Source organism: Larus michahellis, chromosome 6 (assembly GCF_964199755.1).
Source record: "Larus michahellis chromosome 6, bLarMic1.1, whole genome shotgun sequence".
Classification (NCBI taxonomy): Eukaryota; Metazoa; Chordata; class Aves; order Charadriiformes; family Laridae; genus Larus; species Larus michahellis.
The window spans coordinates 37,752,040-37,772,933 of NC_133901.1; the positions used below are offsets into that span (position 1 = coordinate 37,752,040).

The following is a 20,894-nucleotide window of genomic DNA, read 5'->3' on the forward strand; positions in this document are numbered from 1 at the left end:
AGCCCAGGAGTATAACAACTTCTGATGGAAACAAAATACCTCTAAGAACGAGCAGGCTACAGGTTATGTCCAGATTTAGGAAACATCCTACTTCTTTATATATGTTTTTCAATATAATATTTTTAATGTTCTAAGTATATGTTGCATTTTCTTCCATCTCTAGTCTGTTTTACAAATTCCAGACCTTAAAACTCTTACTTGATTGTAAGTCTAAAAGAGGCTGGAAGCTGTTTCTTGGTCACAGTTATATAGTTTTGTAAATAGTGAAAAAACTGCTGCTGGTGGTGTTTTAAGTATCTTCACACAAGGGATTTTTTAATTGCTGTTATAACTGATGTATGGTGAATACTGCCTTTGTTCAGAAAAATGAGTAGAATCAGGCCCTTTTGTGTAAATAAAATCTCTAATAGCCCGGCTTCTGCACTTAGATACATTGCAGGATAGACCTGGAGCAACTTCACTTAAACTAGGCAGGATTTACTTGTAGCTGTGAACAGAATTACTAACTCCCACCTTGAAGCCCCTCTATTTGTAAATGCCACATGGTTAAATTTTCTAAGGAATTTTCAGGAAAAATGCAAAGTTTTCCTCTACAAATTTAAATCTTAAACATTGAAAATTGTTACCTATACAAGAAAGTTCCCTTTTAAAAGGAAGGGAAAAAAGAAAGGAAGAGAAGAAAGGGAAGGAAAAGGAAAAGGTAAATATAGAACATCCAATATTTAGAATTTTGGGGAAATTTCTTTATTTTTAATAAATTTTTAATGGCTTGGGAGTTGAACAATGCCTCATCTTTTGAATGCTTGTGATAGTGGATTGGGGCCTTAACTGGTAAAACTACTTATAAATTCCTTTTAAACTGAAATTGCTATCTGGATTTTCATTGGAAAGGGAATATAGAATTGAGTTATCCATATACAGTTATATATGATCTATATTTAGTTAAAATATTATGCTAAAGTAATAAATAATTTGAATTTACAGAGAGATAATTTAACATGTGAATATTTTATGAACATTAGGTAAATAATCTCAAACCACAAGCAAGTGATTTGAAGCTGGGAATATTTAAGAGTCTGGATTTCTGTAGCAGAGGATCTATCCAGACTGCTTTCTGTAGTGATGTTGGTCTCCTCTAACACAGCTCTTTTCCTCTTGTCTGGAGGTGTTCACCATTTCACCCACAGGCATTTGAATGTGCCTCAAAGTGTACAGTTGTTAAAGCCTTAAAAGCACCCATTTTGCTTTAAGAAACTTTAGTGAGCCTTAAGAGCACCTATTTTACAAGCAAACAGTGATTATTTGTCCCTATGGTGCTAGAAATGTGAGAGATGAAATGCATTCTTCATTACCACTGTATTTCATCCCTAACGTCTCTTCCCTTTCCTGCTGACAGCATAATCACACAGCCCACAAAAGAAAAAACAAGTTGGAATTCATCATCTCAGAAATGGGATGGGATAAATCCTCTCTCCAGGTCATTTTGGTCAGTAGAACACACTGCAAGAGGCCTATGTGCACTTGGAGTTATGCCCTGGCCTGAGACCTCTTGAACTTTTTCACCATTTCCTTCATACTATCATATAATGAAAAGAACTTTTTTCTTTTTACTCTGATCACAAAAAGTCTTTAGTTTTTCATTATTACTACTATCCCTTAGTGTTTGTCCAAATGAGAACTGAGACCCTTTCTTACCCATGTCTCAAGTTCTCTCTGCCTCCTCAGTGGCTCTCCTTGAACTGCAAGGTAAACAGTATCTTGAAAATTTAAATGGAAACTGAAATAAATCTAATCTGATTTTTAAATTAGAAGGTCAAAAAGGAAAACAGGTGAGGGCTGTCTTTAGGCCTGCCTGGGATGCTTCTCCATCCTCCTCTCCCATTGGCGTGTGAAGACCAGGCCTCAGATGTCAGGACAAGCTCCGAGTGTAGTACTTCAAGTGCTCGTAATGTAGGATAAGGTTTTGTTGATTCAAGTAATGTGTATAGTCCAGTTTCCTTCAAGGTTTGCCGATACAAGGAAGACTTTATATGAAAGGCCCAAAAAGATACAGCAGAGGTCCACAGTTTGGTGCTGAATTGTACATACAAAAGTCCTCAATGGAAAATATAACTAACAGGCAGCAATATTCATTTATCCTGGTCCAAACACAGGCACACCACTCTGCAGGACTTTCATAGCTAAAACTGCAAATCTGGTTTCATGGGCTGTGACCCAAATGATTTAAACTAGCTCATTTGTATTATTCTTGCCAGCAGTATGTGCGAGCAGTGCAGAAATCCACAAGTGCATGCAGTTGAGGACTACTGTAAAGTTTTAGTTTGAGACCGAACCTACAGCTTAGCTCTCAGTGTTAAAAAGTAATTTATGTATTGCATGGGCTCAGTCTAGACTGACAAATTACAGCACTGCACAAGGTACTGTAATGAGAATTTGCACAGCTTAAAACACTGAGCAGAAGTCTCAATTCTACCCGTGCGTGTAGGTGGCACCAATGTTAAAGAACTCATACTTGTGTATCTGAAGACTGGGCGACCAACTGCTTGTGTAGCCAGACTGAACAAGCATAAACTGGGCAAAGAAAAGCCCTGAAAAGCAGGGGTATGCAAACTATGTGGCGTTTGCACATGTTTTTGTCTGGTCATTTCAAATCTATGGGCTGTTTTGTTTTTAAAATGAGATTCAGTTTTCATACAAATTCTGTTTCCTAGTGAAAAAGGGAACTCAAGCCTTAAATTAGACAGAAAATAAATCTGACTTGCATTTTTCCCCCCAAGGTTTTTCAATTGTGCTTTTCTTTTTTCACATTCTCACTGTATTTGTTTCTTTTTGTCCGCTGTTCTATCATTTTTATTCTTTTTCTTCAGTCTTCCCTCAGAACATTATAACATAAAAGTCTTCACATTTGAATCATATTTTCAAAGTACAATGTTTAAATAAGATTTATATTAGGCAGAATTAATTTGCCTGTCTCTGTAGAATTTTACAGTTTATGAAAACAAGTACTAAACCAATTAAGTTTTAAACAGAAAAGTAAACAGATTTTTTTTCCCCCAGTGATTTAGATTATGATTTACATTGCATTGTCCAATTGCTGTTATGGTATTGTGTAAATTTTTAACAAACCATCTTAATGTTGTATTTATGTGCAAATATACGTAGAGTGCTAATTCTTAGCAGCTGTTGATCAGAAACATTCCTTCAGTAGCACAGCAAGACCTGCTGTAAAATCTCTACAGAATGCACAGGAATAGCAAACCAGCACAGAGCTTTGTCTTTCTTTGTCTTTGGTAGTCTGTCAAATACGAAATCTAACTCCTGAATTGCCTATAAATAATTGCTGATAATAAATATCATTCTGCTCAGCTACAGGAACTAACACACTTCCTATTGCTGTGTAATTTTGTTAGCTGTTTCTGAAAGAAAAAAAGAAAGACAAAAAGAAAGAAATATCCTGACCTTAGGAATCTTCAGGAAGTGTAGGAGAGGGAGAAAAGCAGAGCTGAAGTTTATGAAATTGTTCCATTAACATTTGCTGATTTTGTTTCCACTCTTAAACTCTAGAGCATCTTCACAAATGTAAACCTCACGACCAAAACAAAATTACTGATAAAGTAATCGGTGTCTTTAGCTTGATTTGTGTAATGTTCTATTGACGTAAACTCAAGAGCTACTCCGTTCTCTTGTCAATTGTTGACATATTATTTTGTAAAACTTAAGACAGGCTTCTGATTACTGCTTAATGTTGCAGTATATTGGGCCAAACATTTGCTACTGACAGTCAAATACTTTTCTGAGAGAGAAAGAGAGCAAGGGAGATAGTGAGAGCTCAAGGGTGAGAGCTATGCCCTTCTAGCAGGACTGTTTCTGCAGCTGTTGTGTACATTAATCCAGAGAGCAGATCTCCCAGCACTAAATATAGCCAGTGGGGTCATTTTACACGACAAAATAAATAAATAAATAAATAGAAAGTATTTAACTATGGGGTCACGTTAAATTAGGTTTGATTTTGCTTAAGAAGGAAATCCAAATTATGGCATCTTGGTTTAAGGCTGAATACCAGAATGTAAGTATTTCAGAACATGGACGGAAAATAAGCGGGAAGAAGAATACAGTCCCGGCAAGGAACTTTTCAGGTCGTTACAATCTTCTGTTGACTCTTTGGAGGAGTCAGACTGGCTCCAAGGGATTTTGAGAACCCCACCAATGCTATTTAAGACCTTTATACCGCTGCAGAACATTGTTTCTCTTTCTCGGCAATGCACATGCCTCAGCAGAATTTCAGTCAGTCAGTTTAAAAATGATTTGTTCCCTGTATATGTCTCACCAGCAATAATTAGCATTCAAATATACATGCTTATCAAACCCTTCTGCATCTGTGCTGCAAAATCAAAATGTAGACCAATCTAAAGTTGAGGGATTACCTTTTTTAATTCCTCCAGATGTTGCTGCCCAGCCCTGGCAGTCAGTAGCGATGACAATTATCCAGAAGTGTGAGATTAAAGTAAGGAAGCGAGGGAATTCTTTGAGTCCTCAGGAACAGAAACAGCTAGGAGTCCATACAGTGAAGGAAGTTAACCTTCGTTATTATGAGGATGGCTGTAAGAAGCTGGACAACCTGTCACCACCGGAGCAATAGCATTTGTCAGTTTGCAGGTCCCAAGTTATTTTGAGCAGCGTAAACCATGTGCCCGCGGAGCATTCCACCTCATTGGCCAGGGAATCCACCGCTCCGGCAGCACCTATGGGCACCCAGTGCCTTCTCCTCACTCATGAAACGTCCCCTATAGATGCTTATGTGGGTTTTGCTGATTCATCCAAGAGGCGCTGTAGTGGCATTGTATTACTCTTGTCAGCCGGTTTAGACTTCAGCCCTTTAAAATTACTAGTTACTGCTATTGTCTTTGTGTTTTGATCAGAACTCGAAGATTACAGTCACTGGGAAACCCATCAGCCGGTAATAATGTAAAAGTTTTGCAACTGCAAAGGCAAACTCAGCAAACGCGTGTGATTTAATAGTAAAATATTCCTGACTTCTTTGAAGTGTTCAATTTAATAAACACAGTGCAAGAATGCAGAAATCTTTCAGGATGGCCTCTAACTACAAATCCTCAAAAAGCTAGAACTTCTAACTTGTGATTGAATGCACAGAAATAAACTGTTGGGGGGAAAGTAATTAAAAGAGGCAAGTGAAACTTAGCTGTAAATAAAACTGAGATATAAACATAGGTGGAATAATTTAAAAATCTCTTAAGCGGTACACAGAGAAACCCTGTTACTATATAGTATTTCCTTTTGTAAAACTGACCTACTGGTTAAAACCTTGAGTGACTAAAACCTACCAGATCACTTGGAAAATATAGAGACTAGATTTTATTTGCTACTCATCCTGTACACCAGCAACAGAAAATAATCTGTAATTCTGAACAGTTAAGTTTACCAAAAATGCTGCTTGATAGTTGATATATTGTGTTATTAAAAACGCTCATCACAATTCAGATTTTTAAAGATTACTGGAATGTTACGCATTTATTATGGGGAATTGATATACAGCCCTTTCCACAGCTAATGATGTAATTAGCTGGCTTTTTGACTTTCTCCCAGTTCTCTCAAAATGTTATCGAGTGAGCACCTTTGCTAGAACAGAGGTACTCCTGTGGGATGTAGTTCTTCAAAAAGACGTTTTTTGAGGCATAACAGTGTGAAAACTCAGAGGTAAAGGCAATTCTTTTTTGAAAAATTTCCTGATGCATTGGGGGGAGTTTTCTTCTGTTTCTCTCTCTTTTTGTGAAATATCATTGTTGGAATAGTTTGTGAGCATTAATTTGCGGTGTGGTTTCTTCAGTGATATGGAAAAGTTGTATGGTGAAGTCAGCTCTTCTTTTAGGGACAGGTTAGGCATTTTATGGGTTGGGTGATGTCTAATGTAACTTTATGCCTGGAATACAGATCCAATGTGTCCTTTATAATATCTGTAACAGTAGATGTGAGCCTTACAGTGCTGACAGGAACTGCATGTTGATACTGCACTGCACGTTACTGTGGCTTGGACATTACAGTAGCTGTAGGCTACAAACTCTGAAGCCTGAAAATAAACTCTAATGTATCAGATGAAATAACTGTAAATCTATGTAGACTTCTGCTGAGATGCAATGATTATAAAATGTGCATGGAGTCTTGCTGAGCTGTGAACTGCTGTCTGTGCATGATATGCAAAATTAAGCAATCCAAAGTGACTATTCGATCTGATAAAAAAAAAAATCTGCAAAAATTTTCCACTTTAGGAGAGAGTTTTATATAAAATGCTAGAATTGCAAAATCATTGAATAAGCTGTGCAACAAATGAGCTAAGGGTTATGCAGAAAGCACAGCATTGAGAAACCATAAAAGTTACGAGCCTTTACTGTGGCAAACAGGCTGACCATTGTAACAGCAGGTGGTACAAGGACAAAACTTCCAGGAACCACAAGAAGTTGGAGGGTACACAGTAGATGTGCCAGGTCTTACAGAGCTGTCATCTTGGTAGAGCAACATTAGAGAATTTGAGATTCACTGGTTTGCAAATAACAGCATAAAGCCCATGAAAATACTGTTGTTCCTCTGTGTGAATTGCAGCTTTTGACTGCTGAGCACTAAAAAAACACTTCAAGATATCATGACCTCCAGCTTTATGTCCTTTTGTCTTTGCTGGCCAGCAGAAGGGAACATCTGCATCCCTAGGATAAGGCATAGTGTCCTAGAATAAATTACATGAGCACTAATTCTCTCCAGATCTTGTCTGTCAAAGCCCAAAGTACTTTTAAAAGCAGAAGGAGTGAGTCTTAAAATGGAACTTTGTACATGGCTGGTTGGCTGTTATGCCGTAGTAGGATTATCAGACTGTAATTGTAAACCTTCAGGATTTATCATAAATGGAAAATTCTTGATTTACTAGATATTAGGATGAAATTAATACAATCCCATTAATGGCACGTGCTGAACTATTAATTGAGAACTGAGATGGGTTACACATTATTTGGGAGAGAACAATTATTAGACATCTGTGTGGACTGACGAAAATGATATGAGGAGTCTGTACTGTCTTCTGGGGGTCCTCTGAGGGCATCCCTTAATCTCACACTTATTGTCCAGCCCGACAGTTACCCTGTGAATACGGATGGGGCTGGAAGAAGCCATCTAAAGGACAGTATTGGAGAGTTTTAGAGCTTTAGAAGATAAAAAAGAAAAGGCATCTAAAGATCTGAAGAAGTCATTACCCTTTACAACATTGATCTACCACCCTTTTTTTTGTAAACAGCTCAGAGAAGAAGGGCTTATCTTACTATCCCAGAGTGACTGAGACAGATGAGCACTTCTCTGGGCCATAAGCTTGCCATAGTTGCAGTGATTTCAAGGTTACAATTAAGACCATAGTACATATAGGTCAGTATCATGTACCTAGCATATACAATATATTTGCTTAATTAGTTTGGAATAAGAAATTCTCCAATTCGAGCTACCTCAAGCTCACAATTATGCCTGTACTAAAGTTTATTTTGGCTTTAGAGGTTAGTGCTGGAAATAGTGCTGACAGCTACAAGTTGGCAGTAAGCTTTGGGACATACATTACAGGACATCCTGATTAGTTAGATACTTATCACAGAAGCTAGCGATGAAAAACAGCTGGACAAACCTCAAAATTTTATTCTGAGCAGGAATTCCACCTTAGAACAAAAGTGAGTGCTGCTGACATTTAGTTAGGCTGGAAGCAGAGAGAGGACAGAGGCAGGACCAGAAGATGGGGAGCCACCATGGAAAGAGCGTTCCCTCCCCAGAACAGCCAGAACTGCTGCGGGTCCTCACACCCCACGCTGTGTTTCAGAGAAGCATCTGTCACCTGAAAGGGTCTGGAGGTATTTGATTGTCTTTACCTACAAGAGTAGCTTGCGATACTTCTTCACGTGGCAGTGTCTCTGGTAATGAAAGCTCTTTCTAATGTCCTCTCGCCTCTGTTCTGCAATTATTTCAGAAGAACATAACAGCACTCAGGGTGTTTATTCTGGGGTGTTAGAAAGTGCCACCAGTGTCTACAGGAGAAAGAATTTTCTGGTTTACAGCCCATCAATCTCTTGGCTTAATTTTTAAACCTATAAAAGGAGTTTGCAGTATGATTAAAGATATGGGCAATGATGTGCCTGCCGCAGGTTGTGATTCTGTACTAAAATTGTTGGCTGATGGGCAAGTACAGATTGCTGTTGCCACGTCTGCCTCTGCGAGGGACAGGCAAGAGTGCTGAGGCAGATCCAGAGAGAGCTGATATGTTCTATATATCACATTGGCAAAAAAATAACAAACAAAAAAGGAAAAAGATGGTCCAGCACTGCTTCTACATTGCAAAAAGCAAGTAGACTGTCATTCACGCAACAGTGGGCAATTTCCTTGCTCTCAAAGGACACCTAAGTACAACTAGACTATATAGTATTGTGGAGAAGGTCTGCATATTCTCAGAATTGCAGTTGGTAATGTGCAGATGAAGATCCTCCAGGAACTTTGTGTGGAGACCAGGAACTGACACACGAACAGTTGAAATGACAAATCTGTGTTTGGATTGTCGGCAAACTCACGTCCCACTGTCTGTCTGAGGCTGACAGAGGGGTTCACATTCAAAGGGCTCCAACTGATAGCAAGAAAAGCTCGTCTCAGACATGTCATAATAACTTCTTACCATACTGTCACAAATGGGTTCATGAAGGTTCATGAAGGTGCTATACGACGCAATAGGAATTTGCTCTAGATTTAGAGGAACACAGTACATGCTTTTGAAAATCAAATAATTTACTGCCTATAAGATATAATTACAGGTTTGACGTAAATTTATTAAAGCCCAGTCTACAAAAGAAAAGACATTCAAAAGAAACAGTGGTATCATACTAATGATTACACTTGTGTCTTGAATTTTCGTATATAAGAAAAAGTTTTAAGAAAAGACACAAACTCCACTTTTGCATACCAGTTTTATTGGATTTTTTCTGAATAGTGATTGGGAAACGCACAATATACAATACAACAGCAGACTCTGTTATTCCCCATAAATATGCGCAATAGCAGCAATAATCATTGTCTTTTGTGACTACCACCTTCAATTATACAGAGTAGGAAGATGGTGTTTATACAGCTATCTCACAAACAGAAAATGTGGAAAGATGGGGAAAACTGGAAAAAGAGGAAAAAATCTCACCATGTCTAAGCAAGATTTTCTACAAGACCGGGTTCTTCCCTGTGATTGTAATCCAATTCCCAGTTACTGTCAAAAATATTAATATTGTCTTTGTCATTGGTCCTAGATTTCTGATAAGGGTTTAGATTGTGATTTTTTAAAATTTCCATTGGAAATTCTGGAACCAAGATACTAAACGTTCCATTTCTTTGAAGGCTTCCTTAAGGTTCTTTGCAGTCAACTTCCAAAGAGGTAGGGACTTCGCAGATCTTTCCAGAGCCCTGTGGAGCACAGGGTTCCTACCCACTTTTGGTTTGCATCCCACCAACCACTTTTGTATGTGGAGTATGAAACAGACAGCGAGTGAGACAAGTTTGCTCCAATGGGCTGAGGGAGTAACTTCAGAAGAGAGACTTAGCAGACCTGTAACCATTTTGCTGGTCAAATATGAATGTTGACTCATGAAGTATCCACTTTGTCTTTTGTTATACTAGCCTGTTCCAGGGGCAGGGAATTGGTCCCTACCTGTGCGGCTTCGGACAGTAGCAATGATGTCTGTTCTTGAAGCATCAGTGACTAATTGCTGCTTGAGGTATTACATTTAAGGGTCCAGTAATTTAAACAGAAGTGGCAAGTCCTATTTCTCTTTTAGCTGATAAACTTTAATGAATTATTCTAAGGCCATTATTCTTTTGGTGAGAAAAGAGTTAATAGGAATTTTCTGGATGTTTCTGATAAAGCTAGTTCAATAGTGGTCTGCAAACCTTGTGTAAGATAATATGAGTTAGATATTTTCTATTCATATCATTTTGCAGTGCATCTCTTTGCATGAGCCTGCCAGGTATTGTGTGATTCTAACTCAGATCCTAATTTTAGAAGTGGAGACATATCAGAAGGATGAAAGAAATGGTAGCTCTTTTCTGTAGAAGGCACAAATAATAATGTTGAAACATTCCTTCAGTGCCTATTTCTTTTCCACCCAGCCCAAAACAAGCTTTATCATGTGACGATTGCCTGAGTGTTACCACAGAATTTTTCAGTCGTCTCGTTAATTATTTAGACGAAATGTGCTAGTAATTTATGGGGCCTGCTGCTGTTTCCAATTAAATCAGTGATTGTTCTGTCATTAATATCAGTAGGAGAGGAGTCAGACTTTTCCAAGAAGTTGGTTATAGCCACAGTAATGAAAGCTGTCTTTCAGTCATCCGCATACAGCTACAGTCTCTTGTACTGTCCTCATCCAGTTGCATCCAATGTTCCATCTATTTGCGTTTCGAAATGAATCAATAGGTAAAAATATGCCAGTTTGGTAAAACTGGTTAGGTAAAAATAAACAAGCTTCATTGCAGTACAAATGGTACAGATGAAAAGTGTTATAAACATTTCTATAAAACACAGAGATAATCTCCAGAACATGAAATAATTGATGTTATGGGTGGCAATGGTAAAAGGGGATTTGTAAAATCCCTTTCTTGTAAAAAAAATTTTACTCAACTGTAGAAGTGTCAGATTCTTTAAGGTGTATTCCCTGCCTAAAAAAGCATGAAGGACACTGTGTCTTTATTTTAAATTATGATCTTTTTTTTTCTTGTGCAGTATTATCCATAGTACAATACTACCTTGTATAATATTAGCCTTTCAAAGAACTCGGTCAACTTGCTACAATGCCTGTAATTCAAAAGAGTTTGCAAAAAGTGTCTGTTCAGTACCATTTTACTGTTCCCTGTACAGTTAATATTCTGTTAGGTTCTCCTACATTCTTTCTTTTGTAAGGGAAATTCTTTCTTTAAGTTGGGATATCTGAACAACATTCTATAAGCAGCTGGGTTCTTTAATTTGCTAGCATTCAAATTTTAAAGGGGATAGTTTCCCTTTACATTTCAAATATAAAGTGCCTGAGGTCTACCTGGGAGTGCTCATGTGGCTGAGTAGGATCTCCTTGAAGTTACCCCCATCTCTGGGTGCAGGGTTTGGCTCGCATCAGCCTTCTTTCTGGGGTCAGCGCTACCAGACTTCAATGACTGGTAGAGCACCCACAAATATTGATATATAGAGACTGACAGTTGCCCAAATAAGCTAAAATTTGATGCAACCTGTGACATAAGATTGTTTTGAAAAATGGTTAAAAAATCAAATAGAGTAAAAATGGAGATAATACTAATGAGGACTCCTATTTATAAAATCCAGTGATTTGGTGGAGACTATGTCTGGTAATCAACAGAAACACAAAATCTGGTTTATCGATAACCCAGAAACCGGGTTTGATTGCTGAAGAGGATGTGCTAATCCCCTTGATAACCAAGATGACTTTCTGTGGGGAAGTGAAGCAGGAGGAAGCTTGATTTGATGTTGATGCCAAAAATCCAGCTTGGTTGAAAGGTGTGAGATTTACAGTCAGGGTTACTACTCCCAGCATCATCAGAAACTACAGGATCCATTCTGACACTGTAGGATTTCACTGTCCTCATTGCAAGGCATGACTAGTCCAAAACAGACCATAAAAGGGGATCTGATAATGCTAGTTCTACTGTCTTCACCTCATTTGGGACGCTTTGTGTTCCGTGAAATTTGCATTCCTACTATGATCCTCTCCTTCCCTGTCTTCTTTTATTTCCATGCTTTATTTCTTGTCTTTCATGTCTTTCCTTCTCTTATTTTTGATAAGAACCTGGCTTAGCAGACAAGACTAATTTTGCTATGCAGTTTCAGGTCTCCAAGTAAGAGGGCACCAGTTGGCACCAACTCAGCCCGATGCTAGTGCAGGTTTGCCAGATCTTGCTGTAGCTCATACAACGATGGACTTGTTTTCCTCAGATTATATCTAAGAGAGGGCACTAAGCCAAACACTGTGTTTGTACTTTTGCTGTTCTTTTCTGGGGTTTGCTCTCCCCTTTTTCATGGCTTGTCTAATTTGTTCTTCAGATAAAAGAGGCTTAGACCCTAGCAGCTACAGATCTGTCTATGTCAATTGGCTTCTTTACCTTTCTTCAGAACATACGTTTCCAAAACATCTAAAAAGGGCATTTATAGCTATGATTAATACCAACTGAACAGATTGCCAGAGGGACTGGTACAAAGAGTGTTACCTAAGTCTAAAGGAAAAGGAGATACAGGAATGTTATTTAAGAGAAAGACATATTATATACTTTATATTTTGAATATTTGAACTTTTTCTCCTTTTATTTGTATTGTAATGAAAGTTTAATTTTTTTCTCACGGTAGCTATTTCTATGGTTGATATTAAGCAGACCTGACATCTACACTGTCTGCCTGTGTTAACTGCTTACTCTTGTCCAGAGACAGGGTGATATACATGAATGCTTTTGACTTGGGGTTGAGATTAACACAACAAAACATTATGGATTGTATTTTTAAAAGTGGATTAAGAGGCAGCCTAGTGAGGCATATTTTCTAACCACACGGTCTCTATTTCCAATCACAGATTCATCAAACAGAGATTTACAGTGCAGTCCTTATTCTGACCACTTAAATGCCATTGCACCTCTAGAAGAGAGAGCAGAATTTCATACAGGCTACTTACAAAGAAATTCCAAAATCCTTGAAGACCTGAGAGACTTCACTGAGAGTCCATCGTAAGTGCTTTTAACATAAAAGAATGAAATAAGTGTGGCTATTATTTGTGGAAACCTGATAAATGTGAGTTGCAAGGTAAAGAGGAAATTATACTCAGAGGTTCTTGCCTTCTGTCTGAACTAAGAACATATATACCATTTATATAAAATACAGGTATCTTCAGTATCCTTTTTATAATTAGGTATCATGGCTTTCTGGTATATTTGTTTGTTTTATATTAGGGGCCCTGAGGCCTACAGCAAATTAAATACAAAGGGCCGAGCAGCTGGCAAGAGCCTGAGGCAGCTCAGCTTAATGGTAGTATAGATCAGGACCTTTGGGATTTGAGAGTAACCAAAACCAGAATGAATGGCTGGTGTTTTGAGCATCAGAGGCTTTGGCACCTGTTACAGACAACTAGAACTGTAGAGAAAATCAGCTTTAGCCCGATGTTTAATAGGGCAAAACATTCAATAACTTAGTTGCCAAAATTATATGTCATGAGATACAGCCCTAATTAGAATGTCTTAAATGATTGTTGGTAGAAGAGAATAAGGAGAGGGCATTCATGGCTAGTTTACATTTTAAAAATAATTTCTTGAGACCTCTTGCTTTCCAAGCACACTCTCAGATGAGAGTTTCAGTGGTTTATGAGCAGTGTGGATGGCAGTCAGCTCATCTCTGAACTTGTGGTCGTTGGATCACCTCAGCTAGGGAGGCTGGGATAAACAGTTTGGAGGACAGCAACGTGATTGTTTGGTGAGGTGACTAGAGGAACTAACTAAAGACGAGAGCTTGATATGCATAGATTAGGTGGCAGGAGAGCACAGTTTGATAAAATACAGCAGAAGCAAACTCTGAACCAAGAAGTGGTCAGTCTGAAGGGCCACAGCTGGGGAAGAGAGATTATATCCATACTTAGATGGACCCTATCATCTCGACACATGGTGGCAGCAGAAAAGCATGGGTAATGTCCTGTGGGGTTAGGGGAATTGTGTTGTCTGGTTAGAGCTAGGAGGATGAGTGCTGGCGACTATTATTTGATCCCTTGTGCATGGCGTTCAGAAAGCACTGACTCTGCCCAGCTCTCTGATTGTACAGACAAGGGAAAATAAAACAACTTCTGCAGAAATTCTACGGCTTTTAAAATTTTCCTCCTTTGTATTAAATGTGACATTTTGTAATGAAAACGCAACCAGGATATCATTCCCAAACTCTGAGTCTCATTAGGTGACTGCTTAGATAAACAGTTACTGTTTTACCAGCACTTTAGTGTGTCACCTTATTATGCACACTTGAGATCGGTTTACCAGCCCCTCCCGGTGATTCTGGCACTCCTTCCCTTATGCTGCCTCATCTGTCTGGAACGCCTTCCCTCAGGCCACTGAGTCACCTTCCCACTTTAAATGTTGCTTTTTTCATTGTAATTTTAAACTGGCTCACATTATAACATAATTTGTAAAAATTTATATGAAGGTGCAGTGCAAAAATTGTATCTACAGATACTGATGAAGCTTCAAAAAAACTGTGTTTTTTAGGATATGACTTTACTGACAGAATTAATTTTAAAATAAGGGTCTTTTTTGTCAAAACACAAGCAAATTTGCAGAAGGGACAGAAATGAGAGTTAAAGTAATTTGATATTACCAGTTTATTAAATACCAGGAGTATCAGAAACACTTTGTCTAGCTAAAGAAGTGGTGATATTCAGATAATGTAAGCTCACTTACTGAAGTAAGGATCCTGACCCAGAAAATTACCTCAGGGCAGCAATAGCAGGAGGGACTGGCCATTCTGACTAGCCATGCAAATTGGTAACTATGCCACGTGACTTCTTCATGAGTATGTAAGACAGAGAAAGAGAGAGAGAAAGAAATAGAAAGAGAGGAGGATCTACCTTTTCTAATAGGAAACTAAAAAAGACCTCTAATTTATTTCAAATAAATCATCAAAAATGTTTATGACTTCTTTCCCAGGCCACATATAACCCAGTGTTTCTGCTTATGTAGTTGCCAGTCTCTAGAACCATCTAATTTCTAAACAGTCAAAATATCAATTTACTCAATGGAAGGAGTCAAAAGATATATCACAGGATTTAAAATATATTCTGATCTAATAAACCACGCATATTACAAGCCAAGTTTAGACAAACTGATACATCAGTGATATATAGTAATGCCATGTGCTATCACACAAGTTATAAAAAGGAATTTTCTTTCTGCCTAGGGTGCCTTTGAAAATGCTTTTTTAAATGTCTCGCTTCTTTTTGCTTTAGCAAAGGAAAAATATTGGAAGACTCCAAACTGTGACACTTAGAAAGAAAATGCAAGTATTATGGTAAGTATTTTTCATTTAATCTAATTAGTAAAGGCCTTTTAAAGCACAACAAAACCTTTTTGGCATGTTTAATGGATGGTGTGCGGCTGTGGAAACTCGATATTTGAACTAAATTTTAGACATGATGCTCTTAAAGTATATGCTTAATGTTAAATCAGGACAATGTAGTCAAGAAAACATTTATTTTATAAAGAAATAGTTACTAGTTTGGGAATTCAAAGACAGGATATGAAGACTAAGCCTATGGTTTCATTAAATGGTTAAAAAGATCTACTTTCCATTTTCTTATGTATTTCTTGAAAAGCTAAGGGATTACCTGTGTAGATCTAGTTGTATATTCTCTTTTGGGGTGTTTATATAACTTCCTATTGGCCAAGACTTTGACATTTGAGTGACTAGAGGCAGTCATCTAAATCTTTACTCACCATTTTTAAAAAATCAAAATACATATTTTGAAGAGACATACTTTAGAAAGTCTCAACCATAATGTTTATAAACCATGGGTATTGTATATGAAAACAATTCCTCCTCTATAGAGCGGATTTGTTTTGTTGTGTATTGAGCTGTTGAATAGGATTTAAGGTGTTTGAGTGAATACAGAAGTTTAAGTGGGGGCTGGAGCAGGAAGGAGAGCCAGAACTGTTGGTATCATGCTGTGATGGGTAGAGTTTATGTGAAATGCATTTCAGTTTGCTGACTGCACTGCATGAAAGGAGTAAAAACATGTATCTTTTCATACTTGACATACTCAGTTGTGGGTTTTTGAGCTGATATAAACCCCTCAAGATTCAGCTAATTTAAATTGGCATTAGTTGAACTGACTTCCTTTGAGAAACAATTTACCCAGCTGAGGGTTTGACCTAGAGGAAAGGGGAGCAGGGAAAGTGATGGCTTTGACTTATTGGCCAGGGAGGGCCAAGAGAAAGAACTCAGTGGTAAGAACTTCCAGAGTTTTCCCAGCTTCAGTCAAGATAATAAAGTTTAAAATCCAAGAACCGATGAATAATTTGATTCCCAAGAATGAGGCCTCTATTAAGTCTCCACCCTGCAGATACAGCTACTTTCTATGTGCTCCCATGGGCTCCCTTTGATTGTATTATTGAAACTATTAAGGAGGGATAACAGCGCTCCAAGCAGTATTGTTTCCTTTCCTGGTTTTGAAAAACTTACAAAAGAAACTCTTTATGTACTGTATGCTTCCTAATCCTGAAATACTTCCTCTCTATTTATGTGGAGCAAGAGAAAACCTTTGGTTCTTTTGCAGAGATGTGAAGATCTCTCTGGTCTAGATCCTGAGATGCAGGATTTGATGTAGCCAAATGTTTACATCAGAAAATATGTGACGATTAATATATTATTAGTTTATCATTTTATTCTTTTTATGTTGATTACTATATGTCCAAAGAAATTATGGCAGAGGCAAGCATGGTATTTGAATCTTAAATTTATCAAATATTTAAAAAATTACAAGTTCCCTGAAATATAGCTATAAACATAAATTTATTTGGTAATTCTTGAGCTTTTAAATCTCACTTCAAAATACATAAATTTAAATTATATTTTACAAAACATTTTAATTCTAGTTGTCAAATGGTTTTTCATTCAACTTGCTGGGGTTTTGTTAGAAAACATCAGAAAAATTAATATAACAGTATCTGGTTTGTTGTTATTTGGGCAAATAGTGAGTTCTGTATTCAGTCAAAATTAGCTGTAAAACTAATGGTGTAGGAACCCTTAAAGTGAGGACTTTAAAATTGTATGTATTGCTATTAACTATTCTAAACTAAATCTTAGCCAAAAGATAGTCATTTTCATAAATTGGAATTGAAAATGTCAAATACCACATTCTTAAGAGATCATTGCTGATATAACTCACTGGAAATTGTGACTATTTCTAATGATTATAAACAAAACACTTCTAGATTCATGTCTATTATAATTCTGCAGAGAAGCCAGTAGGGATTATTATAGTTATGAACAGACTATTTTAATGCTTATGGCTATTATAAACTCAGAAGATAACACAAACAGGTTTAGAATGGTGATGAGCTATTTAGAGACTCAAACTTGAACAAGAGGTCAGGAAAAATTATAAAGATCACATGTCATTTGTCACTCAGGAAAAGCGAGTTTTAATCCAAATTACAAAGCAACCACTTGGCCGTAAGACCAAATAAGGATTATTTTCATTCATTTTTTTTAAAAAAAAGAAGTTATACTCAGAGGAATTTAATTTGTAATATTTATGCTGTCTGTTAAAGAGATAGTTTGCCTGGCTGAGTTTGCTACAATCTTATATGCATACAAAATTGTTTGTATGAAATTGTTTGTATTTGCAAAAGTTTTATCACATTGGGTACAATATTTTTTTTACAAGTCTACTGGCTAAAAAATGTTGTGGAAATGTTTTCTGGTGAAATTGGAGTTTCAAACTGACTTCACTGCTGGTAATCTGTCTGGTTTTGGATGTCTCCACTGGGTCGTGGGGTGAACAGAAGCTGCTGTCTCAGTTGGATACTGGGGAAATGCTGTGTCTTTTCGTCAGATGGTCTCAGGAACAATCTCTCTTGAATCTCCAGGGATCCAAGCTCTAGGACTACTCTCAAATTTATGCCTAGGTATGTTTAAGAGTCATTTTGCTGCCTAGAACCCGGCCCAGAAGCTGAAAATAGCGCTGTATTCTTCTTTTATGAAAGTAAATATATGTGTGTTAAGTAAGTGGGGACTATCCAGTACCCCTGAAATGATCTTTTCTGATTGGGATCAGTGATCATATTTAGCGGTGTCGTAGTGGCTTGCTGACATTAATGACGAGAAAGCCTTCATCAGTCAGACATGGGTGATGAATCACTGCTACCTCCCTCCCTCTCCAAGAAAAAAAAGCCAGCTAAGTGCAGTGGAGGTTTGGCACAGGTGGCTGCTCTACTGTTTCGGCTTCCAAATGATATATAGTAACTTTGGCCTCCTCTTTACAAGCTTCAAGTTTTAAATTGAAACAGTTTTTTATATGCTGGTAGACCAAATAAACAAAGAAACATTGTCCCCAAAACACTGTCCCAAGATTTTCTGGAGAGAAATGAGAGTCTCTAAATTGCTCATATTAAAAAATCAAAAAGATTGTCAGCATTTTGCACAACTCCAGTGTCAGTAAACAGAAACAAAAGATTACAAGTTTGTGGCAATTTTTCTTTTCTGAATGGGAGCTTAGTAAGTATTGCCATAGGAGATTTCCAGGAACACAACGAGTCAATAGGTTTCTCTACATACAAATTCTGTGTAGGGAGCAGCAGTGATTCCATTGTTCATACAGTTACGAGGATTTGATTGCTCATCTCAGACAGCTTACTACCCTTCTGTCTCCAAAATCAAGTAAATATTTTTGGGAATCTTTTATTCTAATGCTAAGGTTGAGACTTACGTCATAGGAAATTCAGAGTTACAGTCCTCCAAGGACTCCAAACTCTGACTGCTCACATATAATTTCTGTGGAGCCCCTTAATGACCTCGGCAAGAGAAATCTAATTTTCCATCTGTCCAAGAGTCTTCATCCACTGTGAATATCTAATGCACTTTTTGAACAGAGATGTCCTGTACTGAAGTTGATACAAATGGCATAGATTCATTGCTGCTTTGACACCGCATTTCAGCCCATGCTATACCAAATATCTATCTATCTGTTGCTAACTGCACCAAAATAGATCTCACAGTATCACGCCCTTCTGGGTTTCACTAATACATGTGAAATCATGAGTCTTATCCTGAATTCAATCACAAAAGCTGCAGAGTACTGTCCAGTCATCTTTACTAAATAGAAATATCTTTGTTGCAAAATAGTCCTACATTTTTGAGCGATAACTTAATAGCAGAAACACCTGGATGTAGTTTGAACATACTGGTCACAGTTTATGCCTCAGAGTTATTATTTTCTTCCCAGCTATTCTTCACAGGGTCCTACCATAGGAATAGAGAAAACAACATGTCCCAACAAGTGTTTAGGCGCAGCGCCACAGGCTATTACACCTACCTGATGGCAAGACACATGCTGTGTCATCTCCTCTCCTAGCAATCAGCCCTAACATCCATTTTGTGTCATCTTTCCTTACGGTTTCTTTTTTCTCCTCATCTGCAAGTGTTTTTCTGGTCTAGGACGTTCTCCTTCACTATTTCTATTCCTATACCTAAAAACATCCATGCCTATCTTCCTACTGCCTGGAAGGTTTTTTCTCTCAAATGTTACTCCTTGTAAAGCCAAGGACTTTATCACCCAAGAAATGGGGTGGAGCAAGAGACGAGTATCAGGAAAAACTCAGTCTAGCTCAACAGAGAGGGGGCTTTATGGTAGTATTTCTGGTTTCCATACCAGAAATAAGCATCCGGTTTCCATACTAGCACTAATTTTTCTTCCATTCCCAGTTCTATTCCATTAACAACAAACTTAATTCTGTGAATTAAATGCCAGCTCCCACCACACCTCTAGGAAAAGAGACCATCCGTGTCATTTTCACAGTTAATTTTCCCCTCAGCTGTCTCCCAACCCCCTGAGAGAACAGATCCCTCCACCCCACCTCTGTTTACACGAGCACCTTTCTTCTTTCACAATCAGGTCACTGTGGATAAGAAATGGGATAAGAAATGACATAAAACAACCCAACATGGAAATTTGCAAAGAAGCCAAGAGTGCTCACCGTCAAGTGTTGTGACCAGCCTGTGTGTGAGCCTCAGTTCTGGTCCTCTCCTGTGCCTCTTTGTTCTCCCCAGTGCAGGCTGCTACCTTTCTGCCTGCTCTTTACGAAATAGTAAGAAGGCTAATTTTAGGGTGCTTCATCATCCTGCCATGCAAAGACACAGTGTCATGTCAGAATCAGCAGCATGTGGCACCACTTGGAGCTGCTATTTTATAAGCTGAGGTTCAGCATGTTCTCAAATTTGGTCTCTGCAGGGCAGAACCGGCTCAACTATTGATCTTCTATTCCTGTAGGATTGCACCTTAAAAATGAAACATCAGTGTTTTGGCCTGACCAAAAGCCCAGTTTAATGACATGGGAACTGGTGGTGTTTCAGCATCCAACACTTAAAACAAAAAACCCCAAAAGATTACATGGGAATTTCCTGGTGTTCAGTTAGCACCTGGCCTGCTGATCTGTTCATAAGAGAAAAATTCATGTAATTGTGCAAAACCACTGCAATAGGAAGAGAATGTGCTGCATGCTGGAAGGGCTGCACTCCCAACCCTCTGTGCGGGATGCTGGAAAACGCTCAGCATCTTCAGCCCCAACCTGAAGGTGCCTGGGCACTTGTGTGGCTTGTGCCATACTGCCAGGGTGCGGGGTAGTCACTCTGAGTGCCAGCTGCAGTTTGTGTGGCCTTGGGGATGCTGGGTACACATGGGAGTTTGTGAGCACAAGAGCTTCATACCTGATGCAGAGGTCAGCTTGTTTCCTTCATTGTAGTCTTCCTGTCCGGGATTCATCCTTGTCCGCTGCTTTTCCATTTTCTTCACATCTGTCATCCTATGAATAGCGTTCTTTTGGCTATTTCAGCTATATTTTGTGGCCTGAGAGGATGAGGGAAATGGAGCGTTGCAGGTTTTTGGTTTTGCTTATCTTATATGAAGGTATGACTCCTCAGCTTATCCTTAAACAGCTCCCTTAATTAGGTGCCTGGAGTTAGACACAGATCTTGCAATATTGTCGATTTATTATTTATATAGTGATTTTACCTTCACGAACCGGTCAAGAAATGTCATTTTTTTTCACCATATCACCATCAGTTACTGAATAATTGGTCT

The 20,894-nt window shown here is 38.1% G+C and overlaps 1 protein-coding gene across 3 annotated transcripts in view; it reads right to left on the minus strand.

Moving 5' to 3' along the window:
* Positions 1-19,891, minus strand: part of MYPN (myopalladin) — a 76,772-nt gene extending 56,881 nt beyond the window's left edge. The window contains exon 1 of one of the 3 annotated variants that reach the window (XM_074590007.1): positions 19,792-19,891. The gene's annotated coding sequence lies outside the window, so the exon portion shown is untranslated. Of the gene's footprint in view, positions 1-4,424; positions 4,662-19,791 lie in introns of those variants that run through there. The other 2 variants (XM_074590008.1, XM_074590006.1) reach the window with 2 other exon arrangements.
* Positions 19,892-20,894: the final 1,003 nt, after the last annotated feature.